The sequence below is a fragment of the Carassius gibelio genome, chromosome A11 (genome assembly GCF_023724105.1).
Source record: "Carassius gibelio isolate Cgi1373 ecotype wild population from Czech Republic chromosome A11, carGib1.2-hapl.c, whole genome shotgun sequence".
Classification (NCBI taxonomy): domain Eukaryota; kingdom Metazoa; phylum Chordata; class Actinopteri; order Cypriniformes; family Cyprinidae; genus Carassius; species Carassius gibelio.
Window position 1 is genome coordinate 25,268,017 of NC_068381.1, and position 16,717 is coordinate 25,284,733.

Here is a 16,717-nt window from a genome sequence, read left to right on the forward strand (position 1 = left end):
TGTTTAAAGCGCTATATACATAAAGGTGACTTGGCTTGACTTGACCATCGACAGCACACCTGTGGATCGGGTAAGCAGCTTCTTCTCAGAACATTCTACACATGCATTATAAAGAGCATCCTGATGGGCTTCATCACTGCTTGGTTCGGAAACAGCACTGCTGGCAACCGTAAAGCTCTGGAAAGGGTCGTAAGAACTGCCAGCCACATTGATGGAGGTGAGCTTCCCTCCGTCCAGGACATCTACACCAGGCGGAGTATAAGGAAATCCAGTGATCATCAGTGACTCCAGCAACCCATCCCATGGACTGCTCTCTGCTGCCCTCAGGAAGACGATGCACTCTCGGATGTGCTTGTAAGCATGTGCTACCACAGAAAAGCGGGACACCCTCAATCCGTCTCAGTGCGTTTGGGTAGAGAGCACAGAGCCTTGTGAAAATGGCCTCCACCACTCGGTTGCAGTCAGGCCACTATGAGCCCCAACGAAACATCTGCAAATTACAACAGAATACATATTATTAATGTAAGATTGTTTTCATCTTATTTTTATTTTCCATTTCCTATTCTGTCTGTTTTGCTTTGTATTGTCTAAATGTTCATTTATGATATCTGCGCATAGTTATGTTGTCTTTCTTTGTTTTGTTTTCAGAGCGATGTTGAAATGTCATATCAATTAATCAGGTCTCTACTGGATTACTGTGTTGTGGAATTATTACAGGGTGTAGTTAGTCAGCCTGTCAGGTTTTTTTCACAATGATGACTGCATATTATGCCGCTTATTACATGGCTACTTACTAAATTACAGTAATAAATCTTAAATTTGACTGATTTAAGAAATGATTGCCTTGTTTCTGCTAAATTAAATATTCCAATGTACAGTTGGAACTGTGTCCAAAGCAATGTAACATACTTAGCAACCTAATATATATAGTCCAAATTAAACGTAAATCACAACTAATAATTCATGTTATAACCAGGCTATTTGAACTTAACAGGCTTCGGGAAGATAAGCTAGTCATTAAGTTGTCAGGTTTTACTAATTTTACTAGAAATCCTTTCTAAACAAAAAATGTTGTAGGTGATATTTCAGCCAGTTTAAGATATATTATATATATTTTATAAAAAAAAAATTGTAGACCCTGTGTTTACTAATTGTAACATACCTTTTGGTGCTCTCCACACCCTAGGCCACAATCTTCTTAGTGGCCCTCAATCGTCCCTGTTTTAGGTTGGTTTGGTGACGTGGTGTTTAAATGGTCTTTTTTTTTGTCATACTCCCCCAATGCCTGCCATAGGGAGATGATCTTGATGTACTCTTCTCCAGACAAAGCCAGAAGGTGGTCTCTGAGGCTAACCAAAAACTCCATACCCCTAAATATTATAAAGTCCAACTGTATCCTAAAGTGAAAGATAATTCAGGAACTTTTGATAGCATCAGTGAATACAAATATTCACATGAAAGCACATCCAATGTAACACAGATTATGTTTACACACATGTAAATGTACATAAAAAATAAAGTGGGCCCTTACATCATGTGAAGTGTTCTCTTTCGATGTTGGATGATCCATTTCTGCACACAATCAGTCCACTGGGACAACATCAAAACGGTAAATATTTATTTAAAATTTGTATTTATGCCTTTCAATGTGATAAATAAAAATGTAATGTTAGTGTTATAACAAATACCGAAACCTTTATGAATACTTTGGAAAAACTCACAGCTATGTGCTCCAGGATAGAGTGCTAGATTTGATTTAGTGTGCAGTGAGCTGCTGACAAGAGATGACACTAGTAATGGAGGGACCACAAACAGTGATGACGTAGGTCTGGTTGCTGGAGGGGTTGGAGATGATGCTGCAGACACTATAAGCTAACCTTTAAAGTAAAACATTGACAATTAGATAACATACCACAATATTATATCTTAGTGATTCAGTGGTTTATACTTAAATTAAAGTAACACTAAAAACAAAAAATAGTTATATACCAGTGTACTTTCTTGGCCCAACATAAGGGATGCATTTCATGCCCATAAGCTCCTCTGCAAGAGTATTGACCACATGACACAGGAGATGATTGTAGGAATGTGGTTGCTGCTGATTAGTTGTTGCTGCCACAGCCCACAATGTGGTATGCCACATACTGCACTTTAACGTTTACAGCTGTGACGATTCGATCTCCAGAGAGAGACACGGAGATAGTGAGATCCAATAGCAGGTATTTATTAACAATTCTGGGTAATCCAATTCGTGGTCAAACATAAGCCAGGGTCAAAACCAAACAGGCAGTCCAAGAAAACAAACAAAACAAAAAGAGGGAACAGGAAGGAAAGGAACGGGAACTCGGATTAAGAGAAAGGCAAGGGAGAATCTCAGAAGAAGAGAAAGCTGGTAATACGAAAGGTAAGGACTCCGTAGAAACAACAGGAAAAGACAGGAATATATAGGGAGGCTAATGGCAATAGATTGCCTGCACCTGGTGTAATTAACAGGAGTGCAATTACCGTGAAGACAGGACCAGACTAGAGGAATTCTAGTTCCTACGGTGAAGTGCCTAAGGGGAAGTGAGCTCATTAGTGGACACCCAGGGAAACAGAGACTAGACAGCGTGACAGGTCCCTCTTCATAGCTGCCACCAGGTAACAGCATACCCCAGGGCATTTTCAGCCACCCACCTAAATGTTTGCCCACGAAATACACCAAACTGGATTTGAAAGAAACCCAACAGGTGCTTTCTGTAAGGTAGTACATATAATGGGATCGTGAAAAAAACAACAACATATAAATACATTGCCATTTGTCGCATAATGGTGCAAAGTGATCAAACTGTCAATTTGCATCCACTTTCTCCTTTAGAAAACTGGCCAATGGGACCATTCAACTGAACCCCTTTTTCTGAGGGGAATCCGCAGTAAATCAAGTTCGGACACCTCTAGGGGGTGATGTTGACCACCGGGAGAGGCCCCCCACCCCCACCCCACTGTCCACGAACCCTATAAAGGTCCTTTTGCCATCGTTCTGCTGGATATTGGGGGTATTCTCTCCAAAAAACCTATTATATGGCCGGGGCGGTTCTCGGGTGGGCTTCGCATCCCAGCGAGCCACATTTTGTCCATCCGCCATATGGGTCCACTGGTGGACCCCTGTAACCATTAACCCATTATTTGGCCTTCACATGATGTATTGGCCTTCTTTAGGGGTCAAAGAGTCACAGAAGGGAGCCCACATCCACCAAATTTTGATTGGGGGTGGGAAGTCCACTGTTCGGAGATGGTAGGTTGTAGGCCCCCCAGATTTGAGACTCTGGCATCTCAGGGGCCTCTAAACCAGGGCCCCGAAGCACGTAGCCGTAGGACCCAAGAGGAAAAAGTGTATGGCACTAGGGCTTTGTGCTTTTGACAGCATGCTCTAGGGGCCCTCAGGAGCCACCGTTCCGAATTTTGGGTCCCTGGGATGTTTTTTTAAAAATCCCCCCTGCCATTTACTTGAATGGCTCGCCAGGGTCCGATCGGGCCGAATTTGGTATGTTTGCCTCATGGGGACGCCCTCGACTGGGCAGAAAAGTCTGGTGGCCCTACGACCTTACTTAGGGGTCAAAGAGTGAAAAAAGGGAGCGTGTGTCCAACAAACCAGTACGCCTTTACATTGGAGGTGGGATATCCACCCTTCGGAGATGATGGGTCATAGGGCCCCGAGATTCGAGATTCTCACATCTCAGTGGCCCCTCTCCCATGTCCCCGGAGCACAAAGCTGTAGAACCTAGAAAAAAAATACCCGTCCGGCACCCTGAAATCTCTCAAAAGGCTATGATCATGTAAGAGTCAGAGAGGGCCTAGGGAGAGATTTTGTGCAGGAGGCTTCGAATTTTCCCCTCGCCTTAGGGCCCTGTGCCATCGGCAGCTCACCCAGGGTGGCCCCTGGACCCACCGATCCGAATTTTAGGCCCCTGGCTCTTTTCTAAAAAAAGTCCCATTTGCCATATACTTGAATGTTTTCGGCCTAGCGGATTCGTGGACATGGCTCGCAAGGGTCCGATAGGGATGAATTTTGGATATATGTCTCAGGGGGACCCCCTCGACTGGGCATAGAAGTCTGGGGGCCCTACAACCTTTTCTGGGGGTCAAAGGGTCACAGAAGGGAGCGCACGTCCACCAAACCGATGCGCATTTTGATTGGAGGTGGGACGTCCACCATTCGGAGACGATAGGTCATAGGGCCCCCAGATTTTAGATTCTGGCATCTTAGGGGCCCCTCATCCAGGGCCCTGAAGCATTTAGCCGTAGGACCCAAGGAGCAAAAGTGCATCGCACTAGGGCCCCACGCTTTCTGACAGTATGTTCTAGGGGCCCTCAGGAGCCACCATTCCAAATTTCGGGACCCTGGGACGTTTAAAAAAAAATCCCCCTGCCATTTACTTGAATGTGTTCGGCCTTGCGGTTTCGGAATGAATTTTGTATGTTTGCCTCATGGGGACCCCCTCGACCAGGTGGAAAAGTCTGGTGGCCCTACGACCTTCCTTAGGGGTCAAAGGGCTAATAAAGGGAGTGTGTGTCCACCAAACCGATAAACATTTACATTGGAAGTGGGACATCCACCCTTCGGAGACAATGGGTCGTAGAGCCCCGAGATTCTCACATCTCAGGTGACCCTCTCCCATGTCCCCGAAGCACAAAGCTGTAGGACCTTGGAAAAAAATACTCGTCCAGCACCCTGAAATCTCTCAAAAAGCTCTAATCATGTAAGAGTCAGATAGGGCTGAGGGAGAGATTTCGTGCAGGCTCTGAATTTTTCCCTCACCTTAGGGCCCCGCGCCATCGGCAGCTTACTCGGGGCGGCCCCTGGACCCCTGGACCCCTGGCCCCTTTGACATTTCTAAAAAAGTACCACCTACCATTTACTTGAATGGGATTCAAATAAATTTGCAGAGTTATGGCCCCCAATATTTTTGTTAGTCAAATGGAAGGAAGAGACCTAGAGACTTGAAACTCGGACATTTGATACCCCTCGACAGGCCCTCTCTGAAGCCACCTCCCCCAAGTTGATAAACACCCGGAACCAGAGATACGGACCCGCAAATGCAAAAAGTCCCAAAACTCTGGCCAAAATTAGACCTTGGGGACCTCTATCAAACTCTATACTGGATTCCTCGGAGGGTGCTGGATACAGCTGATGAGACGTCATTCACGATATTGCTAAAATTTTTCTGTCCACGGAACCACTAGGAAGGGTGCACTGAATAAATGGCAGCTGGGAGGTTTTCTCATTAAAAAAAATGTCCATTTACAATTTTTTCAGTGAGACCTCCGTAGTGCTCCCTTTGGACATTCATTTTTATGCATATTCTACATTATTATGTGATAAAACTTACATGAATGGACTCTGCTGAGTGTGCTGAGTACAGTAGAGGTGTATCCATAAAAAATATTGCACACATTTGACATAAATCAAGTTAAATAGAGTTGCTATTTAATAAAATGCAACTGGACACATATCCTGTCAAATAAATTGAGGGTGGACATGCATTAACCAAAGGAGTCCAATGGACATGAAATAACCAAAATCCAAAAAATTTTCTATGGAAATTCTACATTATTATGATAAATCTTATATTAATTGACTCTGCTGAGTTGACTGAGTACAGTGCAGACATTTTGATCAACAATACTGCATATGTTTAATTAAATCAAATTTAATAGAATTGCTATTTATTAAACCTTAGGTGGACAGATATCCCACTTGCCATTTATTCATATTGAATGGATACAAATTTTGGGGCACCGTATCTCCACCTTACGGGGGTTTAGGGATTTGGGGCCAGTGGTGTCCGATAGAGGTTCCCACGGTCTAATAATTTTGCAAAGAGTTTGGTGTTTTTCCCCTTCTTTTTAAGTGAGTTATGGCCGGTCAAAATTTGGGACTTTTTGCATTTGCGGGTCCATATCTCTCGCCCCCGGGGTCTATCAACTTGGGGGAGCTTCATATAGGGTCCGTCGAGGGCTATCAAGTATCCGAGTTTCAAGTCTCTAGGTCCCTTCGTTCCATTTGACTAGCAAAAATGGATGGGGGTCTAGCGGTGTACGGTAGGCATCTGTAAGTCTTACTCTGACCCGAGTTTGGTGCAGTTTGGCCACGTTTTGGTGGAGTTATAGCTTGGCAAATTTTGTGACATTTTGGTGAACATGCACCACAAGTGGTGACATTAAAGAAAATCCAACTTTTTTTCTATGCAAATTCTACATTATTATGGAATAAAAATTACATGAATGGATTCCTCTGAATGTGCTGAGTAAAGGTGTTTTCTCTAGGCCTCATCCTTAATTTTTCTTCCGACTTCCACCTCCTTCAAGGTGCCTTCTCTAGACGGGGAGGGTGTGCCCTTGCCAGCTTGGATGAGTAGGGGCGAGGGGGTGGATGTTTTTTTTTTTTGCTAATATCTCTGTGAAGCGGTGGACCCCGGGGCTTAATTTCGGGGGATCCCTAGAGGGTCGAAGGGCCTACCGTATGCGACCACCCACGAATTCCAGGGTGGTCCGGTTCCTGAGTTATAACAGTTCAAATTCCAAGTCATAGGGACATGGGGCACGTATCATCGGATAGAGGTCCTCACGGTCTGATTTTGCTTAGATTTTGGTGCTCTTTGGCTCCGTTTTGGGGGAGTTATAACTTGGCAAAAATTTGTGACATTTTGGTGAACATGCACCACATCTGGGGACATGAACGAAAATCCAACTTTTTTTCTATGCAAATTCTACATTATTATGGGATAAAACTTGCATGAATGGATTCATCTGAATGTGTTGAGTACAGTAAAGGTGTTACATGAATGGATTCCTCTGAATGTGCTGAGTACAGTAAATGTGTTTTCTCTTGGCTTTGTCCTTAGATTTTTCTTCTGACTTCCACCCCCCTCGAGCTGCCTTCTCTAGTTGGGGAGGGTGTGCCCTTGCCGGTTTTGATGAGTAGGGGCGAGGGAGGTGGCTGGTTCTAGTTTTTTGCTCTTATCTCCGCGACACGGTGGACCCCGGGGCTAAAAGGGTGCTCTGGTAGGTGCTCTGGTACCTGAGTTATAACGGTTCAAATTCCAAATTTTGGGGGTCCAGTATCTCGGACCCCTGGGGTCATAGGGACATGGGGCAGGTGTCTAGGCTAGAAGTCCTCACAATCTGATTTTGTTCCGATTTTGGTGCAGTTCGGCTCCGTTTTGGGGGAGTTATAACTTGGCAAATTTGTGACATTTAGGTGAACATGCACCACATGTGGTGACATTAAAATAATCCAACTTTTTTCTATGCAAATTCTACAGTATTATGGGATAAAACTTACATAAATGGATTCCTCTGAATGTGCTGAGTACAGTAAAGGTGTCTTATCTAGGGCTTATCCTTAGATTTTTCTTCTGACTTCCACCCCCCTCGAGCTGCCATCTCATGGTCTAGCAGTTAGGATTCCTGGTTTTCTCGTATGCAGCCAGGGGTTGACTCCAGTTTTTCCTCTAGATAAAGGTTGCCGTGTGTGTTTTCAAATGGATGACACAAGTATTTTCACTTGGACAAGAGCTTAATTACCAGTTTGAGGAATCAATTCTGCAATCACAGGAATCTGCCCAAATACACTGAACCCCCGGGTTGAGTGAAAAAACAGATTCCCTGAATGCATACAACACTATATAATTCAGAAAACCGTCCTTTTGGATAATTCTTGTTTTGCCAAATTATTATCACATTGTTACAGTCACAGAACTAAAGCAACAGGCCACTACAAGGTCCTGCGCCCACGCTGACCACATGTATGGAAAGTGCGGCAGAAGCCCATGGCCATTTTAAAGTGTCCAAATCCCATATTGTCTGGCGGTTGGGATTCCTGGTTTTCACCCAGGCGGCCCGGGTTCAACTCCCGGTATGGGAATGCATACTCCTTTTTTCTTCCCTCCTCAAAAATCCAGCAAATCTTCCTGCACCAGAAGTGACTTTTTGGCCAGCAGTAGAGCTACAGAACCCTGATATGTCGAGGTTCTTATCCAGCAAATCTTCCTGCACCAGAAGTGACTTTTTGGCCAGCAGTAGAGCTACAGAACCCTGATATGCCGAGGTTCTGACTAGCCCTTAGCCACTTCGATAGCTCAGCTGGTAGAGCGGAGGACTGTAGGTTGGAGTGTTGGCCATCCTTAGGTCGCTGGTTCAACTCTGGCTCGAAGGAGGTGTTTTTTTCATGTTCCCACCAATTTTTTGGTTTGGAGCTGGCTTTCTCACAGCTGTCAGCAGAGCTTGAATTCGCAGTCCACAATTGGAAGGCAAAAGAGCTTTCCCTGACCGGGAATCGAACCCGGGCCGCGCCGGTGAGAGCGCCGAATCCTATCCACTAGACCACCAGGGAGGGATGGTGGGCTGGTGGGCTGGAGGGCTGGTAGTCTGTTCTCCTGATAACAAGGTGAGAATGAGCAGACATCAATGCTTGCCACCGTCACATCGAAAACCAACAAGTCTGTAACAATCGGGGGTCTTTACTTTTGGTGGGCCAGTGGCGCAATGGATAACGTGTCTGACTACGGATCAGAAGATTCTAGGTTCGACTCCTGGCTGGCTCGCTCTGTTTTTGTTTTTCTCCGGCTTATTTTGTTGTTGTGTTTTTTTTTCTCCAAAGTCCAAAAGAAAAGGCAACTCTCTAGGCATTCTTCTATTTTTTACAAAAAAAGGCACATTCTGCACACCCATTCCGATGTCTAGGGGAGACACGGACATGCTTTGGTATTGCCATTCGTCTCACAAAATGCAGGCTGGTGGGCCAGTTGATTCTAGAATTAACAATTTCATCGCTACTCTGTAACCGCTTTACTACTTTGAAGGGTGCAATGCCATGTGGTTTTGATGTCACAGGCTTGCCATTTTGAAGCCTTATCACTAATTGTCACCTGGACATTGAGAATAATTTGTAATCTGCATTAAACTGAACGAGCGAATAATCAGCAATTTTGCGGATTAAAAGTTGGTCTCACTTTCATTATTAACCTCACAACATGTCAGTTTTGTACCTTGACAGACCGACGATAGGCAGTTTTTCCTCTAGATAACGGTTGCCATGTGTGTTTTCAGATGCATGACACAAGTATTTTCACCTGGACAAGACCTTAATTACCAGTTCGAGGTATAAATTCAGCAATCACAGGATTCTGGCCAAAAAACTGAACCATGTGTGAGTCAACAAACATGTCCCTTGAATGCATGCAACACTATATATTTCAGTAAACCGTCCCTTCGGATGATTCTTGTATTGCCAAATTATTATCACATTGTTACAGTCACACACCAAAAGCAACAGGCCACTACAAAACCCTGCGCCCACAATGGCCACATTTATGGAAAGTGGCCCACAAGCTTGTGGCCAGTTAAAGCTGGCCAGTTCCCATATGGTCTAGCAGTTAGGATTCCTGGTTTTCTCGTACGCAGCCAGGGGTTGACTCCAGTTTTTCCTCTAGATAAAGGTTGCCGTGTGTGTTTTCAAATGGATGACACGAGTATTTTCACTTGGACAAGAGCTTAATTACCAGTTTGAGGAATCAATTCTGCAATCACAGGAATCTGCCCAAATACACTGAACCCCCGGGTTGAGTGAAAAAACAGATTCCCTGAATGCATACAACACTATATAATTCAGAAAACCGTCCTTTTGGATAATTCTTGTTTTGCCAAATTATTATCACATTGTTACAGTCACAGAACTAAAGCAACAGGCCACTACAAGGTCCTGCGCCCACGCTGACCACATGTATGGAAAGTGCGCCAGAAGCCCATGGCCAGTTTAAAGTGTCCAAATCTCATATGGTCTAGCGGTTAGGATTCCTGGTTTTCACCCAGGCGGCCCGGGTTCAACTCCCGGTATGGGAATGCATGCTCCTTTTTTCTTCCCTCCTCAAAAATCCAGCAAATCTTCCTGCACCAGAAGTGACTTTTTGGCCAGCAGTAGAGCTACAGAACCCTGATATGTCGAGGTTCTGACTAGCCCTTAGCCCCTTCGATAGCTCAGCTGGTAGAGCGGAGGACTGTAGGTTGGACTGTTGGCCATCCTTAGGTCGCTGGTTCAACTCCGGCTCGAAGGAGGTGTTTTTTTTATGTTCCCACCAATTTTTTGGTTTGGAGCTGGCTTTCTCACAGCTGTCAGCAGAGCTTGAATTCGCAGTCCACAATTGGAAGGCAAAAGAGCTTTCCCTGACCGGGAATCGAACCCGGGCAGTGGCGGTGAGAGCGACGAATCCTAACCACTAGACCACCAGGGAGGGATGGTGGGCTGGTGGGCTGGTGGGCTGGAGGGCTGGAGGGCTGGTGGGCTGGAGGGCTGGTGGGCTGGAGGGCTGGTGGGCTGGAGGGCTGGTAGTCTGTTCTCCTGATAACAAGGTGAGAATGAGCAGACATCAATGCTTGCCACCGTCACATCGAAAACCAACAAGTCTGTAACAATCGGGGGTCTTTACTTTTGGTGGGCCAGTGGCGCAATGGATAACGCGTCTGACTATGGATCAGAAGATTCTAGGTTCGACTCCTGACTGGCTCGCTCTGTGTTTGTTTTTCTCCGGCTTATTTTGTTGTTGTGTTTTTTTTTCTCCAAAGTCCAAAAGAAAAGGCAACTCTCTAGGCATTCTTCTATTTTTTCCAAAAAAAGGCACATTCTGCACACCCATTCCGATGTCTAGGGGAGACATGGACATGCTTTGGTATTGCCATTCGTCTCACAAAATGCAGGCTGGTGGGCCAGTTGATTCTAGAATGAACAATTTCATCGCTACTCTGTAACCGCTTTACTACTTTGAAGGGTGCAATGCCATGTGGTTTTGATGTCACAGGCTTGCCATTTTGAAGCCTTATCACTAATTGTCACCTGGACATTGAGAATAATTTGTAATCTGCATTAAACTGAACGAGCGAATAATCAGCAATTTTGCGGATTAAAAGTTGGTCTCACTTTCATTATTAACCTCACAACATGTCAGTTTTGTACCTTGACAGACCGACGACAGGCAGTTTTTCCTCTAGATAACGGTTGCCATGTGTGTTTTCAGATGCATGACACAAGTATTTTCACCTGGACAAGACCTTAATTACCAGTTCGAGGTATAAATTCAGCAATCACAGGATTCTGGCCAAAAAACTGAACCATGTGTGAGTCAACAAACATGTCCCTTGAATGCATGCAACACTATATATTTCAGTAAACCGTCCCTTCGGATGATTCTTGTATTGCCAAATTATTATCACATTGTTACAGTCACACACCAAAAGCAACAGGCCACTACAAAACCCTGCGCCCACACTGGCCACATTTATGGAAAGTGGCCCACAAGCTTGTGGCCAGTTAAAGCTGGCCAGTTCCCATATGGTCTAGCAGTTAGGATTCCTGGTTTTCTCGTACGCAGCCAGGGGTTGACTCCAGTTTTTCCTCTAGATAAAGGTTGCCGTGTGTGTTTTCAAATGGATGACACGAGTATTTTCACTTGGACAAGAGCTTAATTACCAGTTTGAGGAATCAATTCTGCAATCACAGGAATCTGCCCAAATACACTGAACCCCCGGGTTGAGTGAAAAAACAGATTCCCTGAATGCATACAACACTATATAATTCAGAAAACCGTCCTTTTGGATAATTCTTGTTTTGCCAAATTATTATCACATTGTTACAGTCACAGAACTAAAGCAACAGGCCACTACAAGGTCCTGCGCCCACGCTGACCACATGTATGGAAAGTGCGCCAGAAGCCCATGGCCAGTTTAAAGTGTCCAAATCTCATATGGTCTAGCGGTTAGGATTCCTGGTTTTCACCCAGGCGGCCCGGGTTCAACTCCCGGTATGGGAATGCATGCTCCTTTTTTCTTCCCTCCTCAAAAATCCAGCAAATCTTCCTGCACCAGAAGTGACTTTTTGGCCAGCAGTAGAGCTACAGAACCCTGATATGTCGAGGTTCTGACTAGCCCTTAGCCCCTTCGATAGCTCAGCTGGTAGAGCGGAGGACTGTAGGTTGGACTGTTGGCCATCCTTAGGTCGCTGGTTCAACTCCGGCTCGAAGGAGGTGTTTTTTTTATGTTCCCACCAATTTTTTGGTTTGGAGCTGGCTTTCTCACAGCTGTCAGCAGAGCTTGAATTCGCAGTCCACAATTGGAAGGCAAAAGAGCTTTCCCTGACCGGGAATCGAACCCGGGCAGTGGCGGTGAGAGCGACGAATCCTAACCACTAGACCACCAGGGAGGGATGGTGGGCTGGTGGGCTGGAGGGCTGGAGGGCTGGTGGGCTGGAGGGCTGGTGGGCTGGAGGGCTGGTGGGCTGGAGGGCTGGTAGTCTGTTCTCCTGATAACAAGGTGAGAATGAGCAGACATCAATGCTTGCCACCGTCACATCGAAAACCAACAAGTCTGTAACAATCGGGGGTCTTTACTTTTGGTGGGCCAGTGGCGCAATGGATAACGCGTCTGACTATGGATCAGAAGATTCTAGGTTCGACTCCTGACTGGCTCGCTCTGTGTTTGTTTTTCTCCGGCTTATTTTGTTGTTGTGTTTTTTTTTCTCCAAAGTCCAAAAGAAAAGGCAACTCTCTAGGCATTCTTCTATTTTTTCCAAAAAAAGGCACATTCTGCACACCCATTCCGATGTCTAGGGGAGACATGGACATGCTTTGGTATTGCCATTCGTCTCACAAAATGCAGGCTGGTGGGCCAGTTGATTCTAGAATGAACAATTTCATCGCTACTCTGTAACCGCTTTACTACTTTGAAGGGTGCAATGCCATGTGGTTTTGATGTCACAGGCTTGCCATTTTGAAGCCTTATCACTAATTGTCACCTGGACATTGAGAATAATTTGTAATCTGCATTAAACTGAACGAGCGAATAATCAGCAATTTTGCGGATTAAAAGTTGGTCTCACTTTCATTATTAACCTCACAACATGTCAGTTTTGTACCTTGACAGACCGACGACAGGCAGTTTTTCCTCTAGATAACGGTTGCCATGTGTGTTTTCAGATGCATGACACAAGTATTTTCACCTGGACAAGACCTTAATTACCAGTTCGAGGTATAAATTCAGCAATCACAGGATTCTGGCCAAAAAACTGAACCATGTGTGAGTCAACAAACATGTCCCTTGAATGCATGCAACACTATATATTTCAGTAAACCGTCCCTTCGGATGATTCTTGTATTGCCAAATTATTATCACATTGTTACAGTCACACACCAAAAGCAACAGGCCACTACAAAACCCTGCGCCCACACTGGCCACATTTATGGAAAGTGGCCCACAAGCTTGTGGCCAGTTAAAGCTGGCCAGTTCCCATATGGTCTAGCAGTTAGGATTCCTGGTTTTCTCGTACGCAGCCAGGGGTTGACTCCAGTTTTTCCTCTAGATAAAGGTTGCCGTGTGTGTTTTCAAATGGATGACACGAGTATTTTCACTTGGACAAGAGCTTAATTACCAGTTTGAGGAATCAATTCTGCAATCACAGGAATCTGCCCAAATACACTGAACCCCCGGGTTGAGTGAAAAAACAGATTCCCTGAATGCATACAACACTATATAATTCAGAAAACCGTCCTTTTGGATAATTCTTGTTTTGCCAAATTATTATCACATTGTTACAGTCACAGAACTAAAGCAACAGGCCACTACAAGGTCCTGCGCCCACGCTGACCACATGTATGGAAAGTGCGCCAGAAGCCCATGGCCAGTTTAAAGTGTCCAAATCTCATATGGTCTAGCGGTTAGGATTCCTGGTTTTCACCCAGGCGGCCCGGGTTCAACTCCCGGTATGGGAATGCATGCTCCTTTTTTCTTCCCTCCTCAATAATCCAGCAAATCTTCCTGCACCAGAAGTGACTTTTTGGCCAGCAGTAGAGCTACAGAACCCTGATATGTCGAGGTTCTGACTAGCCCTTAGCCCCTTCGATAGCTCAGCTGGTAGAGCGGAGGACTGTAGGTTGGACTGTTGGCCATCCTTAGGTCGCTGGTTCAACTCCGGCTCGAAGGAGGTGTTTTTTTTATGTTCCCACCAATTTTTTGGTTTGGAGCTGGCTTTCTCACAGCTGTCAGCAGAGCTTGAATTCGCAGTCCACAATTGGAAGGCAAAAGAGCTTTCCCTGACCGGGAATCGAACCCGGGCAGTGGCAGTGAGAGCGACGAATCCTAACCACTAGACCACCAGGGAGGGATGGTGGGCTGGTGGGCTGGAGGGCTGGTGGGCTGGAGGGCTGGTGGGCTGGAGGGCTGGTAGTCTGTTCTCCTGATAACAAGGTGAGAATGAGCAGACATCAATGCTTGCCACCGTCACATCGAAAACCAACAAGTCTGTAACAATCGGGGGTCTTTACTTTTGGTGGGCCAGTGGCGCAATGGATAACGTGTCTGACTACGGATCAGAAGATTCTAGGTTCGACTCCTGACTGGCTCGCTCTGTGTTTGTTTTTCTCCGGCTTATTTTGTTGTTGTGTTTTTTTTTCTCCAAAGTCCAAAAGAAAAGGCAACTCTCTAGGCATTCTTCTATTTTTTCCAAAAAAAGGCACATTCTGCACACCCATTCCGATGTCTAGGGGAGACATGGACATGCTTTGGTATTGCCATTCGTCTCACAAAATGCAGGCTGGTGGGCCAGTTGATTCTAGAATGAACAATTTCATCGCTACTCTGTAACCGCTTTACTACTTTGAAGGGTGCAATGCCATGTGGTTTTGATGTCACAGGCTTGCCATTTTGAAGCCTTATCACTAATTGTCACCTGGACATTGAGAATAATTTGTAATCTGCATTAAACTGAACGAGCGAATAATCAGCAATTTTGCGGATTAAAAGTTGGTCTCACTTTCATTATTAACCTCACAACATGTCAGTTTTGTACCTTGACAGACCGACGACAGGCAGTTTTTCCTCTAGATAACGGTTGCCATGTGTGTTTTCAGATGCATGACACAAGTATTTTCACCTGGACAAGACCTTAATTACCAGTTCGAGGTATAAATTCAGCAATCACAGGATTCTGGCCAAAAAACTGAACCATGTGTGAGTCAACAAACATGTCCCTTGAATGCATGCAGCACTATATATTTCAGTAAACCGTCCCTTCGGATGATTCTTGTATTGCCAAATTATCACATTGTTACAGTCACACACCAAAAGCAACAGGCCACTACAAAACCCTGCGCCCACACTGGCCACATTTATGGAAAGTGGCCCACAAGCTTGTGGCCAGTTAAAGCTGGCCAGTTCCCATATGGTCTAGCAGTTAGGATTCCTGGTTTTCTCGTACGCAGCCAGGGGTTGACTCCAGTTTTTCCTCTAGATAAAGGTTGCCGTGTGTGTTTTCAAATGGATGACACGAGTATTTTCACTTGGACAAGAGCTTAATTACCAGTTTGAGGAATCAATTCTGCAATCACAGGAATCTGCCCAAATACACTGAACCCCCGGGTTGAGTGAAAAAACTGATTCCCTGAATGCATACAACACTATATAATTCAGAAAACCGTCCTTTTGGATAATTCTTGTTTTGCTAAATTATTATCACATTGTTACAGTCACAGAACTAAAGCAACAGGCCACTACAAGGTCCTGCGCCCACGCTGACCACATGTATGGAAAGTGCGCCAGAAGCCCATGGCCAGTTTAAAGTGTCCAAATCCCATATGGTCTAGCGGTTAGGATTCCTGGTTTTCACCCAGGCGGCCCGGGTTCAACTCCCGGTATGGGAATGCATGCTCCTTTTTGCTTCCCTCCTCAAAAATCCAGCAAATCTTCCTGCACCAGAAGTGACTTTTTGGCCAGCAGTAGAGCTACAGAACCCTGATATGTCGAGGTTCTGATCCAGCAAATCTTCCTGCACCAGAAGTGACTTTTTGGCCAGCAGTAGAGCTACAGAACCCTGATATGTCGAGGTTCTGACTAGCCCTTAGCCCCTTCGATAGTTCAGCTGGTAGAGCGGAGGACTGTAGGTTGGAGTGTTGGCCATCCTTAGGTCGCTGGTTCAACTCCGGCTCGAAGGAGGTGTTTTTTTCATGTTCCCACCAATGAGCAGACATCAATGCTTGCCACCGTCACATCGAAAACCAACTTGTCTGTAACAATCGGGGGTCTTTACTATTGGTGGGCCAGTGGCGCAATGGATAACGCGTCTGACTACGGATCAGAAGATTCTAGGTTCGACTCCTGGCTGGCTCGCTCTGTGCTTGTTTTTCTCCGGCTTATTTTGTTGTTGTGTTTTTTTTCTCCAAAGTCCAAAAGAAAAGGCAACTCTCTAGGCATTCTTCTATTTTTTCCAAAAAAGGCACATTCTGCACACCCATTCCGATGTCTAGGGGAGACGCGGACATGCTTTGGTATTGCCATTCGTCTCACAAAATGCAGGCTGGTGGGCCAGTTGATTCTAGAATGAACAATTTCATCGCTACTCTGTAACCGCTTTACTACTTTGAAGGGTACAATGCCATGTGGTTTTGATGTCACAGGCTTGCCATTTTGAAGCCTTATCACTAATTGACACCTGGACATTGAGAATAATTTGTAATCTGCATTAAACTGAACGAGCGAATAATCAGCATATTAAAAATTGGTCTCACTTTCATTATTAACCCTCTTGGCGCCACGGTCGAGTTTACTCGACAAGATGCGGCACTGAATAAAACGGCCGATTTTGTCAAATAGGGTGTCAAATTTCATGCAACCTCCCCTGCACTAGATAGCAGACATA

The 16,717-nt window shown here is 45.3% G+C and overlaps 4 non-coding genes across 4 annotated transcripts; all 4 read left to right on the plus strand.

The window, feature by feature from the left end:
• Positions 1 to 10,473: 10,473 nt before the first annotated feature.
• trnah-aug (transfer RNA histidin (anticodon AUG)) lies at positions 10,474 to 10,546 on the plus strand. The gene has a single exon. It is a non-coding gene; the product is annotated as a tRNA-His (tRNA).
• Positions 10,547 to 12,426: 1,880 nt separating this feature from the next.
• trnah-aug (transfer RNA histidin (anticodon AUG)) lies at positions 12,427 to 12,499 on the plus strand. The gene has a single exon. It is a non-coding gene; the product is annotated as a tRNA-His (tRNA).
• Positions 12,500 to 15,650: 3,151 nt separating this feature from the next.
• Positions 15,651 to 15,722, plus strand: trnae-uuc (transfer RNA glutamic acid (anticodon UUC)). Its single transcript has one exon. It is a non-coding gene; the product is annotated as a tRNA-Glu (tRNA).
• A 393-nt stretch (positions 15,723 to 16,115) lies between these two features.
• trnar-acg (transfer RNA arginine (anticodon ACG)) lies at positions 16,116 to 16,188 on the plus strand. The gene has a single exon. It is a non-coding gene; the product is annotated as a tRNA-Arg (tRNA).
• Positions 16,189 to 16,717: the final 529 nt, after the last annotated feature.